The sequence below is a fragment of the Podarcis melisellensis genome (genome assembly GCF_964234715.1).
Source record: "Podarcis melisellensis genome assembly, chromosome: 16".
NCBI lineage: Eukaryota > Metazoa > Chordata > Lepidosauria > Squamata > Lacertidae > Podarcis > Podarcis melisellensis.
The window spans coordinates 41,372,998-41,395,893 of NC_138533.1; the positions used below are offsets into that span (position 1 = coordinate 41,372,998).

The following is a 22,896-nucleotide window of genomic DNA, read 5'->3' on the forward strand; positions in this document are numbered from 1 at the left end:
AGCCCCCATCCTGGAGGGGACCCAAAAGACTGGAGTTCACTTTGCTTTAAAAATTGCTTTTAAAAGTGCATCATGCATGTACAATGGTACCTCAGGTTACACATGCTTCAGGTTATATACTGTCAGGGTTTCAGGGAGAGAAGAGCAGATGGGGGAGGAGACAGAGAGCGAGGGGGGAGAATCCCAGAGAGATGAGGAGGAGGATGACGATGACCAAAGGTCGTCCATGAGTCTGTCCAGTGAGTCAGAGGACTCCCCCTGGTCAGACCAAAGGGAGGCCAAGGGGGAAGCAGTGAGGAGCAGGGGAGCGAAGAGAGAAGCCCCAGTGGGAGTTGGACACCGGAGCCGGCTTCTCAGCCGGAACGGAGTGAAGGGGGTGGAGTTACCAGTGTGTCAGAGGGAGCAGAGCAAGAAGGAGACAGGGGAAGGAGATCGGAGCAGGACGCTCAGCCGGAGGGGGTGGAGAGTAGCACCGGGAGCAGTGTAGCGGTCGAGAGAAAGGTCAGAAGCAACGTACGCGCGCCAAGTTCAAATGTAGAGGCGCGCGGAAGTGAGGAGAGCCCTGGGGAGGAGCCCGGCCCCAAAGCGAGAAGGAGAGGGGCAGAGGCATCAGAGGATTCAGCCTCGGGCGAGTCCAGGCGAGGGGGAACCCAGGGGGGCAGAAAGACCCTGCGGAAAAGGAAGGAGAGGAAGAGGTGGTCCAGCACAAGCCTCTTAAATTGGTGCCGAGGCGGTACGGATTCAGAGGGGACTTCAGCGGTCTAACGTTACAGACGTAGAGTCACAAAGATGGAATGTAAACGCAACCATGATCTTCAATAAAGACTTTCTGTAAATAAACCGGATTGGAGTTGGGTCTCTTGTGAGCTGGGACCAGACGGGTGGCTCTGACAGTAAGTCCCCTCCCCAGAACGCAAAATTTTTTTTTTTGCAAAGCTCACCAACGGGAGCAGCCATGAGCGCGGAGGAACAGCTGCTTACGCTGAGGAATCAGGTTACCGAACTCACAGCTGCAGTCATTGCATCGCAGAAGAAGAATGACGAACTGGACAAGGCTTGCCAGGACCTGCGAACAAGGTGGGAGCAGGCAAGCAGGGCAGGGGTCCCGGGCTCCAGATCGGAGGGAGTTGCACTTGGACGGCGGGGGGCGCCCTAGTTACGCACTTTAATGGCAACCTGCAAGACTACCCTAACTTCAGGGCAGACGTCGTGTATGCACTGCATTTGCTCCGTCATGATTTTAAAGATGAGGAGGAGAGAGTGGGGTTCATAATTTCGCATCTGCATGGGGAGGCCAGAGCTTGGTTGCGCAATTTGTGGCGCGAAGATGGCCCTGCCCGCCGCAATTCTGATGAATTTATTAAAGCGATGGATGCTTGTTTCCAGTCCTCTGTGGATGTGGATATTGCTCGTAGGCAGATGCACGGACTGCGGCAAGGCAAAGCCACTGTACGTCAATATCATTCCAAATTCTTTGCATTACTAACTGCGTTGGGCTGGGAGAAGGATAGTAAACCCGTCAGAGATCTTTTCTGGGAAGGTCTTAGCCCCCCCGTCAAGGATGAGATCGCCAGAGGAGATAGACCCCAGACCCTAGAAGACGTAGTGCAACGGGCTTTGGCTATCGGAATACGACATGAGGGACGCCCGTGGCACGAGGGGGAGGGACCCCAGGCGCGTGCACCAGCGAGAACCCCCCCTTTTGTCCCCAGGGACTTCAGCCAGACGCACCCCTCGCCCTTGGGGAGGCAAGGAGAAGAGCCGATGGAAATTGGTGGTGCTAGGGCTCAGACACCATCCAGAGCCCCTGTTTCCGGTGCAGTGAAGGCGAAGCCTCCTAGAGGGACCAGGAAATGTTACATCTGTGACAGTGCACAGCATATGGCGAAAGAGTGCCCCCAGAGGCTCCAAAAACACACTGCAGCTCTAGCAACAGTGGCAGCGGAAGTGGTGCAAAGAGAGCAGCCTCAGGGAAACGACAGTGCCTGGCTGGAAGCGGAGCTACTGGGGCTCAGCCAGACGGATCTGTAGAACAGTCCCCAGCACCCTTGCAACGCACAGACCCTTTACCACCCAAACCAGCAGTGCAACTCACTGCGACCCTTCAGCTGCCAAATGGACAATCCCTGGAAGTTCCCATCACGATTGATTCAGGGAGCAATGCGGATTTTGTGGGAATACAATTTGTCAAGCAGCATAGCATAGCGCTCCTGCCTGCAACGACGCCTCTGAACGTGGTCACAGTGGACGGCAGGAAATTGCTGGGAGGGCAAGTTGTGCAGCAGACGCCTCCCATGGTGATGCAGATTGGAAATCATCGAGAAGTCATTAGCTTCAATGTCACCCACCTGTCAGACACGCCCATTGTGTTAGGCATGAGTTGGCTGGAGAGGCATAGTCCCGCTGTAGCGTGGTACCAGCGGCAAATCACCTTCTGCTCATCGTATTGTGCTCAGCATTGCATCCAAACCAATCAGGAGGAAGGAGCTGAGCAGCAACTGCACCTGGGCATGGTGCAGGCAGTGCCTCACAAGTACGAGGGATTCTTGGAGGTTTTCTGCGAGAAAGAAGCTGACAAGTTGCCGCCTCACAGGCCTTACGACTGTGCGATCGACCTGGTGCCAGGGGCGCAGCTGCCAACTGCAAAGCTGTATTCCATGTCTGAGGACGAGATGCAAGAGCTCAGAGAGTTCATAGAGCATAATCTGAAGCGCGGGTTCATCCGGGAATCCAAAGCAGTGGGAGGCAGTCCTGTTTTCTTTGTGAAGAAGAAAGACACGCCCCAAAAAAGACTCATTGTGGACTATAGATTCATAAACAGACTGACTAAGCCCAAGGCCTTTCCCATGCCCAAGATTGACGACCTCCTAGCGACCGTTAGGAAGGGTAAGATCTTCACCAAGTTGGATTTGCGTGGAGCGTACAACCTCATCCGCATCCGGAAGGGCGATGAGTGGAAGACTGCCATGTTCACGCCTCTAGGCACGTATGAATACAGAGTTATGCCGTTTGGTCTCCAAAATGGCAGCCACGTTTTCCAAGCATTTATGCATCACGTGTTGGCGGGACTCCTCTACAAGAAGTGTGTATGTTTTCTCGACGACATCCTGATTTTCTCGGAATCGCCGGAAGCTCACGAGAAGGATGTAAAGGAGGTCCTACAGAGGTTGCGGGAGCACAGGCTGTACGCCAAGTTGGAGAAGTGCCAGTTTGATGTGACGGAGGTGGATTTCCTTGGCTACAAGCTGTCCGACGAGGGGCTGGCCATGGACAGAGTCAAGGTCCAAGCGGTGTTGGACTGGAAGAGCCCACGCAATCGGAAGGAAGTCCAGAGATTCATCGGATTTGCCAATTTTTATCGCAAATTCATCAAAGGTTTTGCAAATGAGACGGCAGCAATCACGGACACCCTCAGTTCCAAGAAGAAGAAGTTCGCTTGGACGGAACAGGCAGAGCGCTCTTTTCGGAAGCTTAAAAGCCTCTTCGCCTCCGAGGAGCAGCTACTGCACGTGAATCCCGGCAGGCCCATGCGGGTGGAAACCGACGCGTCAGACAGAGCGGTTGGAGCCGTCCTTCTGCAGGAGGATCCGCAAGGCAATTGGAGGCCGGGCGCCTTCTACTCCCGGAAGCTCAGCAAGACGGAGCGGAACTACACCATATGGGACAGGGAGCTGTTGGCCATTCATGCAGCTTTCAAAGCGTGGCGACACTTCCTCATAGGAGCCAAGCACACAGTGCAGGTCCGCACGGATCACAAGAACTTAGAGTATTGGCGAACGGCAAAGCTGCAGACCCAAAGACACATGCGCTGGGCAGAATTCTTTGCGGATTTCGACTTCAAAATAGAATACATCCCGGGGGACTCCAATGTTATAGCAGACGCACTCTCCAGGAAACCGCAATACCTTGAGGAGACGACACCAATTGCAGCGAAGCACATTTTCGCACCGCAGGCGTGGGCGTGCGCTGCCATCACAGTCGACCTGGACGCGGTGCGACGCGCGTTGCAAGCGGATCAATTTGCACAGTCCAAGATGGAGGAGCTGCACAGCAGGTCGCAAAGAGACGATGAGTTCCAGTTGCGGGACGGGCTCTTAACTCGCAAGGGTGCCCTCTACGTGCCAAACGACGAACTTCGCGCAAAGGTTCTGCAGCAATTGCACGACGCCCCCAGTGCGGGCCACTTCGGCAAGGAGAAGACAATAGAATTAGTGGCCAGGGACTTTTGGTGGCCCCAGATGCGGGGAGAGGTGGCGGATTACGTCGCCAGGTGTGACACCTGTCAGAGGTCCAAACCAGTACACCAGAAGCCGGCGGGATTGCTGGAACCGCTGGAAACGCCGCAGCAGCCGTGGGAGAGGGTAGCACTGGACTTTGTTACTGACCTGCCCAGCTCCAGGGGCAAGACGGCGGTGCTGGTGGTTGTGGACTTGTTCACCAAGATGGCGCACTTCATTCCTTGTGCCAAGGTGGCGACGGCAGAACAGACCGCCAAACTCTTCATCGACCACGTGTTCAGAGTGCATGGACTACCGCAGTCCGTCCTGTCCGACAGGGGGCGCCAATTTGTTTCCAACTTCTGGCAGAAGCTTCTGGGTATCCTGCACGTCAAGATCGACCTAGCGTCGGCGAGACATCCACAGACCAACGGCCAAGCAGAGAGGGTCAACGCGATCATGCAGCAGTACCTGAGGTGTTACGCCAATCAGCGACCCGCAGCGTGGGTGGACTACCTGCCGATGGCTGAGTTTGCCTACAACAACACAAAGCACGCATCGACTGGGGTGACGCCGTTCTTCGCGAACAATGGCCGTCATCCCAGAACCTTTCCGAGGCTTATAGCACCAGGAGAGGGGGTGCCTCAAGAGGCCGACCAGTTCGCAGCAGAGTTGCAAGAGGTGCACGAGGAGCTGCGGAGACATTTGGAGCTGGCCAAACAAGCCTATAAGGTGCAGGCGGACAAACACAGAAGGGCGGGAGAGGACATCCAGGTGGGGGACTGGGTATGGTTAGCGGCCCAAGCGATGCCAGCCAGATCGTTAGCCAAGAAGAAGCTAGGACACAGGCAGCTAGGACCATACCAAGTTGAGGCTAGGATCAATCCTGTAGCATTTCGCCTGGCCCTTCCAGAAGGCTCCAGAGTGCACCCGGTCTTTCATAGGTCGGTGCTCACTCCCTACAAGGCCCCGCACAGGTTTCAAGAGTCAGAAACAGTACCAGACCCACGCAAAGGGTCACCCAAGAGGGGGGGGTCGCCTAGGGCCGAACCCCTCAACGAGGTCACAGAGATACTGGACTCGAGATGGGGGGAAGAGGGGGTTGAATACTTTCTCGCCAGAGAGGGCACCCCAGCCACTGCCAATAGTTGGGTGCCGGGCTACGCGTTAGACGAACCCCTTTTGAAGGAAGAGTTCCATGCACTTTTCCCACATAGACCCATGCCAGCTGAGTACTTTGATGACTGGCTTTTCACACCCACATTGTCAGATAGCATGTTCAGGGGTTTCTCTTCCTCCGAGGAAAGAACACCAGAATCAAGCCCGCCCAGGGGATCGTGCTCGGGGGTGGACACGGAAACCCCTTATTGGTGGGAGGAGCAACCAGAGGAGGAATGGCGTAAGAGGTGGATGATGGGTCCTTGGCGGGCAGCACCAGAGGAAGTAGCAATGGAAGAAGAGACTGAGATGGCTTTGGGTGAAGAACCCGAGTTCGAACACACATACACAGAACTGCCAGCAGAGAACATTGACGTAGACGACCTGTATCCTGAGCCTACCCCCGAAGAGCCGCAGTTTCCACAACCGGCACCCGCCGAGCGGGAGGGGGGAAGGGGGGGCTTCGAGGGGGGGATGGATGTCAGGGTTTCAGGGAGAGAAGAGCAGATGGGGGAGGAGACAGAGAGCGAGGGGGAAGAATCCCAGAGAGATGAGGAGGAGGATGACGATGACCAAAGGTCGTCCATGAGTCTGTCCAGTGAGTCAGAGGACTCCCAAAAGGGAGCCCCCCTGGTCAGACCAAAGGGAGGCCAAGGGGGAAGCAGTGAGGAGCAGGGGAGCGAAGGGAGAAGCCCCAGTGGGAGTTGGACACCGGAGCCGGCTTCTCAGCCGGAACGGAGTGAAGGGGGTGGAGTTACCAGTGTGTCAGAGGGAGCAGAGCAAGAAGGAGACAGGGGAAGGAGATCGGAGCAGGACGCTCAGCCGGAGGGGGTGGAGAGTAGCACCGGGAGCAGTGTAGCGGTCGAGAGAAAGGTCAGAAGCAACGTACGCGCGCCAAGTTCAAATGTAGAGGCGCGCGGAAGTGAGGAGAGCCCTGGGGAGGAGCCCGGCCCCAAAGCGAGAAGGAGGGGGGCAGAGGCATCAGAGGATTCAGCCTCGGGCGAGTCCAGGCGAGGGGGAACCCAGGGGGGCAGAAAGACCCTGCGGAAAAGGAAGGAGAGGAAGAGGTGGTCCAGCACAAGCCTCTTAAATTGGTGCCGAGGCGGTACGGATTCAGAGGGGACTTCAGCGGTCTAACGTTACAGACGTAGAGTCACAAAGATGGAATGTAAACGCAACCATGATCTTCAATAAAGACTTTCTGTAAATAAACCGGATTGGAGTTGGGTCTCTTGTGAGCTGGGACCAGACGGGTGGCTCTGACATATACGCTTCAGGTTACAGACTCCGCTAACCCAGAAATAGTACCTCGGGCTAAGAACTTTGCTTCAGAACAGAAATCACGCGGTGGCAGTACGGCAGCAGCAGGAGGCCCCACTAGCTAAAGTGGTGCTTCAGGTTAAGAACAGTTTCAGGTTAAGAACGGACCTCCGGAACAAATTAAGTAACCAGAGGTACCACTGTATATAACATTTCCCTGATTTTCACACACCCCCATATTATTTAATTAATTAATTTATATACCATACCATTTTAATCAAAATCTGTAATGTAGCAGTTGTGTGTGTGTGTAATGTCAGGAGCCCAGGTTGCCATCTTGGTAACACAGCACACAAGTCATAATTAGCTTGAATATTTATTGCAAAACAAACAGTCAGCCTCAGATGCTCTATCGGAGCTTCCGTACCCTACAATTCAGTTGACCCTTCTGAGGAGTTCTTCCTGCTTCTACAGAATATCCTGAATCTATGGCTCTTACGTTTCTGGGTTTGTTTCCTCCTGTCAAATACCTTTCCCATATGTCTACTCCTTGGGCTCATAGGATTAATTGCCTCCTCTTCCGGTGAGGAAATGCTCCCCCGCCTTTCTGAGCCTGCCTGTGCTTCTTCAGCTAGTTGGCTTCTCTCCATCCCGCCCTCTGCTAGCCTCTTATCTGCATTCCTTTCAGTGTCAGGGGGAGTAGACAGCCGACTGCTCCCAGGTGTCTGAGAGGAAGGCAAGCTTTCCTGCTGCTGGCTACTTCCTAACTCAAGCTGTGCCTCTCTACTTGGGGCAGATGTGTTCATGACAATATATACCGTATTAAAAAGGGCTGATCTGTCGTAGAACAGATGAAGATGATGACAGGGGTTACCCAGACCATTGCTGGTTGTGAAGGGGCTCCCATGACAGTTCAAGCTAAAGGGCCTCCACCATGTAGGTCCACCACTGGTTCCATGGGATTCCTGTGGGTGGGTATTTATTGGGGTGCGTGGAGACGGGTAGGTTTTTTTGATGGAGAAATACCATAACTTTATCTGTGCACTTACTTTGTGTGCGTGCGTGGCTTGCAATAAAAATACAATAGCAATTAAAATTGCAAACAAATTCAATAACCACTACCTAACAAATGAGTTACAAGAAGATAAAAACACAACTGTATATCACAAATGAAACCAAGTAGTCTACAGAATTAAAATTAAAAATCAAAGTGTCGTGAGGGCATCCCAGTGGGGGTGTGTGCTGTCTTGGAGAAGGCCTGCTTTCGTGACAATTGTGGAAAGCCCAGCTAAGTCTCCCGGGAAGATCTGGTGGGGTCTCTGCACCAGGGGAGGTGGTCTGCTGGGCATTGCCCTGCTCTCACCTGCAGGCACTGGAGTCCAAGCAAAGGGCCAGGAGAGAGTCCCTGGTCAGGCATGGCCGAGAGAGGCCATCTAAGGCATGCAGAGTGCAGAGCTGCAAAAGAGACCTTGTTCCAGCAGCTTTTCTTTTTTTCTCTCCTTCCCCCCCCTTTTTTTTAAAAATGCCAGACAGCGCCCGCAGAGTATCGAACTGCTGTTAAGCAATTAGTGATTCTGCAAATGTAAAGTCAAAGTAACCGCTAGGCTAAGCTGGCCCATTCCAGCAGCTTTTCCAGGCCAGAACTGCAGGTGCCTGAGCTGGAGCCCAAGAAGACCTTGATTCCTGAGGAGTCCTTGCTTGAGGAGTCAAGCATTTCTCTATGTGGGCCAGGTTTGCATCAGGTGTTTAAGGTGCTGCCTGTCCAACCTCAGTGTCAGAAACCCTGGGAACTTTTAGCAGGGGAGTGCAGTGATCGTAAAGCCCTGACTAAAGACTCTCCTTCTGTCTGGAATGGTTGTCCTCTTCCATCGAACAACACACAGCTTCAGGAGGGATGCACATGGAGCAGGGAGGGAGGGGACACGCGCCTAGCCAACCAGCCCAGCCCAATCAACCCTGGCAATCTATGGGGTGACAGATGTCACAGCCAGATTGCTCTCACCTCCCAATTCAGCCTGGGTGCAAAGTGGCTCCTCCTTGGGTTCATCGCAAGAGCTGGCTCTACGCCTCAGAGGGATGAGCCTCTGATGATGATTCCACAGCTGAGCCATGGCAGAGATCTGGGTCTCCAGTTGTTTAGGGATTTAAATGTCCACAAACAAAGCTTGAATTTGGCTCAGGAGCTAAAAGGAAGTTGTTACGGCAAAAATCTGGGTGCGAGGCTGCTCTGCCACCCAGCTCATCGGACTCAGTCCGATGGGTCCCTGCGGAGGAAAATGAGCTCAGCCGGAGACAGGAGCAAACTGCAGAAGATCCAAGTTTATTGGCCAACAGGTTCAAGACGAGATTGAACCGTGAGAAAGGGGTGACATGAGTTTTTGAAACTTCCCTCCATGTCCCAGAATACAGTGCAAAACACGCCATGAATACATTAAAGAGAGGTTTGGTTACACAGATTACATCATGAATATATTAAAGGGAGGTTGGGTTACACAGATTAACATATGGAGGAGGGAGGGGGGAATATGCAGAGCTACACCGGATTAACATATGGAGGAGGGAGGGGGGAATATGCAGAGCTGGAGATATGCACAGATAAACACTTCCTGGGGATGAGAAAACAATGGTCTCAAATATGCATAGTCTGGCACCTGACATTGCCTGGAGGAAAGGCTGATCAGAGCAAACTGGCACGTTGATTTTCTATGAATTTTATAGATTTTAGTCCCTTTTGACATTGACAATTGGAAATAAATTGATATATTGTAGCGAAGAAGAAGGTGAAGAAGACATGCCCCCCCCCCTTCCGTAACAGTCCCCCATTCGGAGATAGATTTGCATTAAAGTTCTGTAAGAACTTGCAAATCTTTTCTCCGCACCCTAAATCTCGGTGAAGGTGGGGTGCCGTGTGAGTGGGAATAGGCCCTAATGGAAAAGGAGGTTGGTTGAGCAGGGCAACAAAGGAGGGAGCAACACGGATCAATACAATGTATGTTTATGTTATGTAGATATGCACTAAATAATAACTTTGTATCTACCGTACTAGATGTGTGGGTTTGTGCAAACCTGAAGGGGACTTGCAAATCATGCCTCTTAAGGCCATTTGCAAGTATAGTAGTGCAGATAGCTGGGTATAGGATATCGCATAAAGGAACACCTGTTGTATTTTGTTCAGTAGTGGTCTATGCTTTACATTTAGCAGGAAGGTCCACTATTGACTGGAAAAAAATGCAGTTCGCTTTGCCCCCCGCCATTTTGTGTTCTCAGGTGTCAAGGTAGCTCTTCTGTGGTCTCACGTGTCACAGTAGTGGCAATCCCTGGTGAATCCACTTAGGGCTTTCATATTAGCCATGTTGCCTGGCACCCATCACAGCTGGCACAGGTTTGGACACGTCCTGAGGGAAATATCTTTACCTTGGCCTTTCTGTGGGGTTTTATTTTAGAGGCTCTGGTCAACAGTCATGGGAAGTTGCTCACTTGCACTTAAAAGGACCAAAAGCTAATTGCAGCCTGGATACACATGCCCAATTCACACTGGGTCCAATTTGAATTTATCTTGCCCCATGGTTCTTAACTCTTCAAACCAATCTGTTAAAAGAAAACCATTCTTAAAAGGGGCACTTGTCCAAATAAGTCAATTTAACTCTATAAGGGATCATTCCTGCTAAATCAAGGCATATACACCTTCCTGAAGCTTCTCCTTGGTAAAGTGAGTTTTAACACATTTTAAAATGGGTAGGGAAGGTTGGCAGTGTGCCAGGTGGGACAGCGAAATGTGGTTATCTAAACATTGAACTACACAATAGCCTGATCCATTTGAAAGCATAAAATGTATGAAAATCCTCCATTGGGGTATAAGGAATAAGACAGTATACATCAAACATAAGACAATTACACACACACACACACAAAAAAATTCTTCCCTTTGTGGAAATAACACTGTCAAACACATTTCAACATTCCTACATAATAACACATAATACACAACAAACTAATTAAATATCAGTTGAATATAAGAGTCAAAAAATGTCCTTGCAATTCAACTCCTCCCCTCTTTGTCAGCCCCACTTCCCCTTTGAAAGAAATTTGTTGTTGCAGGTAATAAGTCTCGTGGTAGCGAAGCTTTTCATTGGATCTGTAGTAACACACTTGTAGAAGTGATATCCTGTAAGGACAGGGTGGACTTAAAAGACACAGTTAAATAATAATAAAACACACACACAAACACACACACACAATGACCTATGAGGAACCAAAATAAATAAATGCTAAGACACAGAATTTTAAGAGATCTGAAGTAACAATGAAAATAAAAGAGTGTTTCTTGATGTGACAACATCGGCTAGAGTGTTAATAGCAAAATACTGGAAAATGACTTAATGGCAATGTAACTTTGTGCAAGTACCTTGAACTAGCCAAAATGACAGAATTAATAAGAAATGCTCAGGCAAAAGGTAAACAAATATCATTCCACAAACAATGTTTGGTTATGCTTCAATTAATTTCATAGACATCATGAAAAAACGGATTAAATAAATGGAAACAGATTATTTATAACTTTAAAGTGTCAAAGACACAAAGGGATGGAAGTCACTAATACAGCAGGGATTTCACAGAACAGAAAGAAAGTTAATACAGCAGGGATTTCACAGAACAGAAAGAAAGTTGTTGTGGGAGAAAAAAGGGACAAACACTTTGTTATCGGGGTTCACATATCCTGTTAAAAGGGAAAATTATTTCATGTGAGAAGCCTGTCAGGAAATGCTGTTCCTAAAATGCACACAAACAAAGTCTGTGATTTAAATCCCATTGAGGGGTGGAATTCTTTGATATTTACCTGTGAAAAGAATTTGGCATGTTAAGATTTCAAACTTGGGACACATTAAGGGTGATTTCTCTCAATGGTTCGTGGAATTCTTTGATATTTACCTGTGAAAAGAATTTGGCATGTTAAGATTTCAAACTTGGGACACATTAAGGGTGATTTCTTTCAATGGTTCCAAGTTTTACATAAACCTCCTTCCCCCCCCACAGTTCCCCCTCCTTCCTCTCTCTCTCTCTCTCATTTCTTTTCCTATCCTTTTTTTTTTTTTTTTTGCTGATCTAGTCTCTGTGCATGTGTGGAGTTCATGTCTCAGCAAACCTTTTATACTATTGAAATGTTGCATCTTTTGGCAAAATTAGAATTTGAATAAGGGAAGGGTAAGGAGTAGATTTTAAAAGAGGGTTAGATTTAAAACAAAAGAGAGAAACTCAGCAATTGAAGTATTCACCAACAAAGCTAGCAATTTCAGCCCAAGCAAAGCGACTGCTTCCTTTATGTACAGGAAAGGGCTAATATTCCTCTGGCCATTCGTGGAACAATGCCGCGCCCTTATATATGGGAAAAAATGGCCAGAGTCAGAATTCATAGGATTTTTTTTTATTTTTATTTTTTTTTTTAACATTCTAAGTTTTTCGGCCTTACCATTTGCAGACAAAAATTTTCCTGCCCCTTTATTTACAGGATTGGTCAAGGCCCATATGTATTGGTCTGATTTTCAAATAGTAGACAAAATGATAAACAAAATGATAAACACTGTAATCACTCAAATGCTTGGTATTACCAGTTGTGCTTCAAAACATCACAGCTTCACCTCTCGCCTTTTTAAAACTAAAGAGCAAAGCTAGGCTGAATTTCAACTCCATCACCACACCAGAATTTAAGAATTACCCTGCAATGCTTGCGGACACATGTCCTTCCACACAGCCACAAATTGGGAGAGTTGAAAGGGACCCTGGGGTCATCTAGTCCAACCCTCCAAAATAAAGGGTTCACAGCCAGATTTCACAGCAAGATTGGTACTACACACACATACTTATGTACACAGGCACTACTGGGGAAGAGAGCACAATCAGTGCTCCTATCATGTACTAAGGAAGAGGAAAATAAAAAATTCCCAACTTATACAGAACCCTTTAGCAGATCTTGAGATTAGTTTGAGTTTACTTCCTTAGACGTGCAAGTTCCTTAGAGTGCAAGTTCCTAGACAAATGATCTTTAGAGAAAGATTGAAGTGAACATTTTCTTAGTTAAAACAGCCATAGATTTGATTTAAAGGGAATACAAAAGTGACAATTTTCCTGAATTTGCAGAGGAATACTGTAGACTCACGATCTGAAAAGTTGCGGCAAAGCAAGAGGTGGGGTAAACATTTGCACCCTTCATTCTCATCTTGTCTTATTTAGGACTGATAAGGTCCAGCATAGCTTCCTTAAATTTAAAATTTTGAAGCAAGCTTGCAGTTTAAACTATGCGCGCTTAAGAAAGGCAGTCTGTCAGAGACAGAAGGAACAGACAACACACATAACAGACAACATGCAAACACACATATTCTCATATATGTATTAACACACAACACACATAACAGACAACATGTAAACATATATACTCTCATCCTTTAGTTGGTTATTGCAAGGAGTTGGGCTGCTTCCTTTAGCTTCATTAAGTGAAATTAGTAGGAAGGTCCCACATGGTTTTAAGAGCCTCCTTGCCTCTTCAAACACCACCAGTTAACCAGCCGGCCAACGCAATTCGGGCTTGGCGGGGGCGGTGCTGGCGGGCCAGATTTCAGAACAGAGGTCCTCTAATTTTTGTTTCGATAATAATTTGTGGCCAGGAATCGACTTCCAATACGTGATGACAAATTGTAGAGGAGAGTCAGGGTCCTTCCGGGACTGAGATGGCTTTCTAGAAGCCTTCCTCCCAGAGTGAGCCCGCTCGTGTTTGGAAGCCTGGGTACCCATTTTATGTTTCACGCGTGTCTAAGTGGAAAGGAAGAGAGGGAGAGGTCGGTAAGGATTGGTATATCTACGAGATTGGTAGACCTAATACAGGGAATTATAGTGAGCAGGAATTTATAGTAAAGAGGGTTTCAAGTCGCTTGGCAACTTTAGTAGGGTTTTTTAAAGAGCTCTAGCTATCCGGTATATTTCCTTCCTATTTTCCTTTTCTCAATATCCTGGGGTCCTTCTTCCACTCTGCCTGATCCCGCCCAATCCTCCCTGGGCTATCCCTCCTGGCAACCTCCTACCTATCGTTAGACTTCTCAGGAAAGGGGCCCTACTGGACGCCCGCGCCGTGCGGTGCCAGATCGGGTGATCCCTGGATAGGGTTCTGGGTCGAAAATCCCCCTTGCTTTCGGAAGCGGGCTCACAATAAGTGGCTCCGACCGATGCAGCTGGGATTAGGATAGAAAGCAAGACCACTTCCTGCCCCCTATGAAAGGACGCTCGGGAAGATCGGAAAAAGAGCTCTAACCCCTTGCTTTCAACTGAGATACCCGTTGCGGGGAGTCGTCTGTCTTTCAAGACGGGTCTCTCCGTCTTACTTCTCGGGCTCTCAATTGGTGCGGCTGGCCAGAGAATTATAGAGAAAGAGATAGAGCTCAGAACCCCCCTTTTGGGTTGAGCAGCAGTCCACGGTCTCTCTCACCAATTGGACCAAGAGACAGGCGAGAAGGAGCGATAGAGAGGAGGGCAGAGAATTCAGTTGCCAGGAGATTTCCACCCCTTTCCCACCAGTGCACTGGGTTTTTCCTTTTCCTTATACTCACGTGTTTTCCATGATGATCCCGGGATTGATGAGTAAGCCGGCTGGATCCCTCTTTGCTCCCCGGCTGAACTCCTGGGGCTTTCGATTACCGCCCGGAAGATGGCCGGGGGTCCAAAGGATCTTCCCAGGCAAAATGGCCTGGTGCCGGCTGAAGATTTCGGGGCCCCCGGTCAGCAACGCGGGAGAACCGCATGCCCCACATTGGGCAGCCAACTGTTACGGCAAAAATCTGGGTGCGAGGCTGCTCTGCCACCCAGCTCATCGGACTCAGTCCGATGGGTCCCTGCGGAGGAAAATGAGCTCAGCCGGAGACAGGAGCAAACTGCAGAAGATCCAAGTTTATTGGCCAACAGGTTCAAGACGAGATTGAACCGTGAGAAAGGGGTGACATGAGTTTTTGAAACTTCCCTCCATGTCCCAGAATACAGTGCAAAACACGCCATGAATACATTAAAGAGAGGTTTGGTTACACAGATTACATCATGAATATATTAAAGGGAGGTTGGGTTACACAGATTAACATATGGAGGAGGGAGGGGGGAATATGCAGAGCTACACCGGATTAACATATGGAGGAGGGAGGGGGGAATATGCAGAGCTGGAGATATGCACAGATAAACACTTCCTGGGGATGAGAAAACAATGGTCTCAAATATGCATAGTCTGGCACCTGACATTGCCTGGAGGAAAGGCTGATCAGAGCAAACTGGCACGTTGATTTTCTATGAATTTTATAGATTTTAGTCCCTTTTGACATTGACAATTGGAAATAAATTGATATATTGTAGCGAAGAAGAAGGTGAAGAAGACATGCCCCCCCCTTCCGTAACAGAAGTTTATTTATTATTTCTTCTTCTCTTCTTCTTCTTCTTCTTCCCATGCAATTTCTCAATTTAAAAAATACAGAAGTTGTAGGATGCCTACAACTTTTTTGCTTTATCCCTGCCCCTTTGTTTGTGTGCAAAGGGAAGCAAGAGGGAGCACAGGAAAACATGGAAAACAGAGTGAAACCCTGGCAAACCTCACCCAGGAGACTGGGAAGAAGACAAGGAGAGCAGGCTCTGGCATGTTTTTTTGGGGGAAAGCCTCCGTCTCTAGGAGCTTGAAAGATTAGTAGTATGCCCTCAGTTATTCTTTGCAGATGTTCCACATAGATGTGGAGAAATATTTCTTCGTCGTTGTTGTTGCTCTGCTGCTTTTTGAAGCTGTTTCTTTACCTGGAATGAGGCCTTTTTGACTTTTAAGCACTCTCAAGAGTTCTTGCATCTGTGGGTGTCGCCAGCACCTGCTCTCCTCTGGCTCTTGTTCATTGCAGGGGCCTCTTGAAAAGCCTGGGGACCATAACTGATAGGGCTGTGAACTGCCCAATGGAGTCAACTCCTGGGGGCTGAGGGGTCTTTGGCCCCCATAATAAAATATTTGAGCCCCCCCTTGATGAGCATTGCCATTTGAGTGCTGTGTGCACACCGCATCATGTGATCGGTTATGCAGGGTGGGGATTACCTGAAACCTCCCCTCATCTTCACCCCCTGCAAAGATAGGGTCAGGTTCAGGCAAGCTGTGGTAATGCCCAGCAGCGTAAATGGGTTCATAAGAGAAATAGATCAATCCATGGAATAGACGTTGGTGAATGGCAATCGCCACAGGGCTGTGCACTCTTCGCAGTGCAGGAGGCAGTCAGAATACCAGTTGCCTTGGGGGGCCCCTCTGAAGGCCACTTTTCTTCTTTGTCCAGGTCAATGGCCTTTCACCCTCCTTCAAGGAAAAGAGAGTACAGTACCTGATCATTTAAAGTCCTTGGGGATCAGCCTGAGATGCAAACCATTTACTTACTTACTTACTTACTTACTTACTTACTTACTTACTTACGTATTTACCCTTCAGGACAGATTGTGGTGCTACAACTCAGGGCTCATCTGCACTGACTTTTTGCCCTGCTCTCTCCAGCCACAAGTCTGTGTTTTAAAACTCCGTTTCCAAGCACCCTGCTCCCCCTTTTTCTCTTGCTCCAGAGCTTTCCCTGTGAAAACCTGCTTTTTAAAGCTCAAGTGAAGCAAACAGCAATACTGGTTTTCTGCAGATTGCTATTTGTTCCAGTTCAGAGCTAAAGAGTAGGTTTTCTCTGATTCGTGCCTAGGAAGCACCAGGCAAGCCAAAAACCACCCGTACAGCTGCTTTCTAGGCCCAGCAGAAGTGTTTTTGGACCCTTAATCCACAAACTTGTGTCTCAGCGAACAACCCAGTGAGTCTCTTTTCTCTCTCACACACAGAATCAAGGCCTCCAAGTTCAAGGGTATGCCCCCAGCTAGACTTTTAGCCTCCTGTGTCCTTTTGAAAAGAGAAATTAAACTCTGTTGGGCACAGCATACTTTCTGTTAACTCTGCGTAGCTGAAGAAGGCTTGGGACTGGAAGGGCTATGTCTGCAAGGCTGTGGGTGCCGGTGGGTCCTCTGCAGCAGCCGGAAGGCAATTCAGATGGGGCTGGGCTGGGCTGCAGCCTCCCACAGAAGCTCCCGGGTTTGACACCCACACCAAGCTACAGTCCTTCCTCATCCAAGCAAGTCACAGCTCTGGGAAGGAAAAGAGGGCTTCTGAAGCATGAACTCCCAGGCAGATGCTTCCATGCAAGGAGGACCATACACACCACTTTGAGCTCCATGGAGAAAAAATATGGGGTATAAATGCAATCAATCAATCAATCAATCAATCAAGTCCTTCTAACTTTTGTGCTATCAAGGCAACACTGAGAGGGAAGGCAGAGGAAGCTGGCAGGCAGCACCTAACTTGCCCCACAGGATTGCTGTGGTGGGGATAAAACAAGGCCCAGGAGAACTTCTACAGACACCCTGCTTAGGGCTGTGCAATAAATAGTTGAAGACTGGTACTGAAATAACATGTGATAAGTGTTTCAACAAGGCAATACGCCAGTAAACAAAAGGAGGTGGAGAATTAATAGCTTCCCAGCTGAACTGAAGGGGTACAGTTAGGGTTACCCCAGAAAGCCCTAAAAAACTGTGTAGGCCTCGGCGTACACATTTTAAAAACTGCATTTCCCTCTAAGACAAAAAGCATGAGCTAAGCAGTCCTCTGTAACAAAAACGCTGTAACAAACCCATAGCTGAGAACAGTAAAGCTTTTCGCTTCCCAGATCCAAGATAACCTTGTCCTGGTACATTGACTTGCAACATACTTCCGGGAACAGAGTCAGAGAACGAAAAGCAACATTTCTATGTAAGAATCTGTGAAGGGGGAGAGGAAAAAAGGGGTTTGGAAAAAGGATAAAACCTGCTTGTAAAATGTTTTTGGTGCGGCCTGTCTTTTGTGAACTGAATCACACAGGTGCCTTCTGCCCCCCCCGGATGGCAGAATAAAACACTCTTTCTCTGGATTAACCCCTTGGTGTTGTTTGACTCCTTTTGTCTCTGCTCGGGTGCAACAATTATTCCTACCCGTGGATTAAAAAGGCTACATATTTCTGGTGCATTGGCTGGGAATAAGCACGTTCCCCGAGATCGAGGGACAAGAAGGTCCAGGGCGTCACTGCAAGGCGAGCAGCTCGGGATCCTGGGTCAACAGTTCCAGTGCACATCCTGCCAACTTCGTGGGAGGAACTGGCCACCCGTTCCTGAGTGGACACGCGACAAAGTGGCGGAGAGAAAGAGCAACGGCCGTGCAGAAAGAAGGTACCTCGAGGAACAAGGTAAGCTCCACAGGGTATAGGTGCGAGCAAGCTCCACAGGGATAGGTGCGAGCAAAAAGTGAGCCTGATCAGCTCCGCCAGCAGGGTAGAAGAAGTGCCACTGGTTTTGGTGTCGCCCAGAAAATGCAGTAAAGGGTGCTGCTGGGCCCCGGTCGAAGTCTAAGCGCTGCCGGTTATGGTTGGTTGTTGGTTTTGTGCCCAGAAGAAGCAGTGAAAAAAGGTGCTCTTGGGCCCCGGTCGAAGTTGTGAAGCACTGCCAGTTGTGGTTTTGGTTTTGTGGTAAAAAAAAAGGGGGGGGATTGGGGGAGGTGCATGGGTTTTTCTGAATGTGCGTGTGGGGACACTCCAGTGAATGTTTTGAGTGTGTGGGACGTTGAAAGCAACGTCTGCCCTGTGACTGAGTGAAAAAATAATGTTAGGCGGGCTGAGTGTCCCAATGTCCCCAGGATCCCAGAGTCATGGGAAATAAAAGCAGTAAAACAATTCTTGAGACACCACTACAGAGCTTTCTGGAAAACTGGAAAAGTGCCATGAAAGCAGAAGAGTGGGGATGTAAACTCAAAAAAAGCAGACTCCAACATTTATGTGAAGTTGACTGGCCTTCGTATTTACCAGAATGGCCTCTTGGAGGATCCTTTGATCCAAACTTGGGCAACATTTTATGGAGTAAAATTTTCAAGGCCCACACAGATCAGATTCCCTATATTTCTATCTGGAAAGCCAATGTGGATCAAAATCCCTCATGGCTTCGGAAAAATAGAATTGTGACTGCCCAAGTCAAACTGCGTTCAGTACAATTACAAGCTAAAAAGCCACCAGTTTTGCCAGTTCTGGAAGAGGAGATAATTATCCCCCCACCGCCATATGCAGCAACTGCGCCAAGGCAACCAAATCTGGGAGCAGAGTGTTCCAGTATGTAGAACCGTTTAAAACAGAACTGGATGTGGCCCCCTGGGTTCTAGAAGCAGCCCAGTGCCAGGATGAGAATTGGAGAAAAAAGCAGAAGGTTTTGAGAACAGCGTGGGACAGGGCAACAAAACATGTAGAGACACTTAAATCTAAGGCTTTGTCCAAACCCACTGTGGTGGCCCCTCTCAGGCAAGTGTATGATCCTTTGGAACAGCCAAATGATCAGGGCGTTAGACCACCAAGGACCTTTACCATTCAACATGTCCCTTTTACAAGCTCCAATATTTGCAATTGGAAAAATCAAAATCCTTCTTTTGAGGAAAATCCTGCAAAAATAATTAGACTTTTTGAAGGTGTGTTCAAAACCTATATGCCTACTTATGATGATGTAAGTCAGCTTTTGGACACAATTCTGACCACTGAGGAGGTCCGCTAGGTAAATGCCTGTGCCAGGGAACAGCTCAGGGCAGCGGACAATACTGATGTTGCAATTGAGGCAGCTAAAACTCCACTTTGATGGCCCCACCCCACTGAGTGTACGACCCCCTGGAGTCATCCGACGCCCAGGACCATAGACCTCCAAGCACCCTAAATCAGAATCCTTCTTTTGAAGAGGACCCGGCCAAAATTAGGGGTTTGTCTTCAAGCAGCCAGAAGGCTAGAGACAAAAACACAATCCCGGAGGGTGTCCACAGGAGGGGCAGAAGACGCCTAGGGAAGAAGCCAGTGCGCCATCTGCAGGAAGGGAGTCATTGGGAAATGGAATGCCCACAGGCCCCTCGCCCGACACACCCCACCCCCTCAGGCTGGGAACAATAAGATTTCTCAAAAATTATTTCTTCTCATCTCTGTTCTTGCTCAAAGACTGTTGCAGCGAAAAAGCAACTGAACAGACTGTTTTTTAAAAAATCATGCAAGTAACAGGACATCAACTCCCCCCCCCCCTTGTGCCAGGCGTTTGGAGGTAGCTTCAGAGCATTATCTCTTGGCTGCTATCCCAAGAGGAAAATGCTGCATTCTCGTCAGCCAGCTACCCTGAACCTCACACTTTCTGGATTTACAGTTTAGCCACAAAAACGCAGAAGGCCAAGGGTTACCCATCCCCTTGCCCCAAGTACTAACCTGAAGAAGTGACTTTCTTAAAAAGCAAGTGAATGCTTTCTGTGAACTTTGTCAAGTTTTTCTTTTTAAGGTGCAATTTTACTCTGAAAAAGGAGCTGCAGCATAACATAGGAATTTTGAAACTTTGCCAGAAGCAAGGAGCGCATTGTTTCTTTCTAAAGACACTGGCAAATGAACTGAAATTTGCAACATGGCTTAAACCTCTGAAACTTAGAGCAGACGAATGAGACTTTTAAAAATCTCAGCTGGCAAAACGTAACCCAAGGAACAGAACTGTTAACCCCTTGCGAAGTTTCCTGCCAAGCATACCCCTTTGAATTAATGTTTGCTAGGCCTATACCTTATGTGAAGATGTTATGTTCTGTCAGTTGCTGCCGTCTTTGTTATCTCTTCTCTTAACAGGTGAGCTTTTGACGGAACGCCTTGTGCCTTGGTCGAGCCTCTGCATCCCTATGATGAGAACCCAGATTGGACCCAGACGCCCAGACATCGCTCCAGCCTTGTTGGAAGAGACCCAAGATGCCAAACGCCCACCAGACGACCCGACGCCCACCAGACTACAGCCCTGCTCACGTCACTCCGGAAGCTGACGCTTTGCACGGCTCAAGAATCCAGCATGGATCGAAAGAGGACATTTTCTCATTTTCTTTCCTTTCCTTTTGCATAACTGAACTTTATTGAAGGTACTAGGGCCTAGTTTGCTTTATGCCACCCCTGCAGAGGAGGGTGCCTAGTGGGTCTTTACTTTCAGCGTAATTACACCCCAGCCCACTCTCTAGCACTTCACTTTGGCAGCAGGACTTGAAACAGTGGCCCATATTCCTACCCAAACCTGGGAGGGATGAGACATGTCATGGCTTGACTGGTTGCCAAACCTAGGATGGGCAAAAGGCCTGTTTTTGCTGCTGCTTGGCCCACTTTTCATTTTGCTAATTTTTTGCTTTTCTGTACCTTGCTTGCTGCAATGCTTGCATACAATGACACGCAATATGATTTCTCGCATGCTTCGCCCCCAGATTATAGCTATGACCCGAGAATATCAGCCTGTGCCTTCCAGCTCTGACCCAAGAATATCAGCCTGTGCCTTCCTGGGACGAGCCTTTTTTTTTTTTTAAGAAAAAGGCTGTCCAAATTTGAGAGGTATGGAATGAAGGGGTACAGTTAGGGTTACCCCAGAAAGCCCTAAAAAACTGTGTAGGCCTCGGCGTACACATTTTAAAAACTGCATTTCCCTCTAAGACAAAAAGCATGAGCTAAGCAGTCCTCTGTAACAAAAACGCTGTAACAAACCCATAGCTGAGAACAGTAAAGCTTTTCGCTTCCCAGATCCAAGATAACCTTGTCCTGGTACATTGACTTGCAACATACTTCCGGGAACAGAGTCAGAGATCGAAAAGCAACATTTCTATGTAAGAATCTGTGAAGGGGAAGAGGAAAAAAGGGGTTTGGAAAAAGGATAAAACCTGCTTGTAAAATGTTTTTGGTGCGGCCTGTCTTTTGTGAACTGAATCACACAGGTGCCTTCTGCCCCCCCCCCCCCCATGGCAGAATAAAACACTCTTTCTCTGGATTAACCCCTTGGTGTTGTTTGACTCCTTTTGTCTCTGCTCGGGTGCAACAATTATTCCTACCCGTGGATTAAAAAGGCTACAGAACAATGCTTTGCAGATACTTTGCAGGCAGTGTAAACAAAGAACTGGAAAGCTCTTCTTTCTTTCATCACACTCACACACACTGCTGGGGAAAAAAGGAGGAAGAGTTTTTATTTTCATTTTCTGGTGGTGTTTATGTTGTTGGTTCCCCTAAGTAGCTTCCCTCCATATTAATAAGGAATGGTGGGTTTTTTATTTATTTAAAGAAGCCTAAGTCTTTGCTTGCTTGCCCTCCCTCCTTCCCTCCCTCATAAAGGTAAAGGTAAAGGGACCCCTGACCATTAGGTCCAGTTGCGGACGACTCTGAGGTTGCGGTGCTCATCTCGCTTTACTGGTCGAGGGAGCCGGCGTACAGCTTCTGGGTCATGTGGCCAGCATGACTGGTGAACCAGAGCAGCACACAGAAACACTGTTAACCTTCCCGCCGGAGCAGTACCTATTTATCTACTTGCACTTCGAACTGCTAGGTTGGCAGGAGCAGGAACCCCGTCACAGGGATTTGAACCGCCGACCTTCTGATTGGGAAGCCCAAGAGGCTCAGTGGTTTAACCCACAGCGCCACTCACGTCCCATCCCTCCCTCATACCCTTTGATAAAAAGGGAGAGATTGATGGAATGAAGTCTTAATGGAGGGGAGAAGATTTGGCTGGCAGCCTTATGCTTATCTGGAAGGTTGGGTACCTTGTGAGAATGGTGGGGAGGGTGTTTTTCAGTGAGCAACGCAAGCAAATGTGTGTCTGCTCACAAGCAAGCCCTACTGAATTCAATGAAGCTTACTCTCAGGAAAGTAGAAGTAAGTTGGGGCTTATGCGTGCACAGATTCCACTTAGACCTCTGAGTGTGGAAGCAGATGCAGCTTTACTAGTAAATCACTGAAATAAGTTGAAAATATATAAATGGAAGTTTATTTAAGATTTTTTTTATTAAATCTACTACTTCCTTACATTTTAAGGCCCTCCACCACTGCGGTGAAGTATGGTGGGACCCTCTGCCGCCATGGGGAGGTGTGACAAGGTCCTCCTCCGCTGCAGATATATATCGGGATATTTAGCGGTGATATATCGCAATGTTGAAAACCAGGTATCGCCCCGCCCTAATCCCGCTGAGCTGCTGGGAGGAAGGCGGGTTGCCATCTTTCGAAGAGCGAAAAAGAGGAGCCCTTTGCCGACTCCTCCTTTCGCCAGAAGAGGCCCGGGGGCCCCAGGCGGCAGGCGGGGGCGGCGGGCGCGCTCCTGCTCCCGGTTGCGCGTGACGTGGTCTCGGGGCGGGCAGCGGGAGGAGCGA

At 48.8% G+C, this 22,896-nt stretch overlaps 1 long non-coding RNA gene across 1 annotated transcript; it reads left to right on the top strand.

Annotated features, from left to right (window-relative positions):
- The first annotated feature begins 17,240 nt into the window (after positions 1-17,240).
- On the top strand, positions 17,241-20,834 carry LOC309359371. The gene is made up of 2 exons (XR_014163820.1): positions 17,241-17,929; positions 20,363-20,834. It is a non-coding gene; the product is annotated as an uncharacterized lncRNA (long non-coding RNA).
- Positions 20,835-22,896: the final 2,062 nt, after the last annotated feature.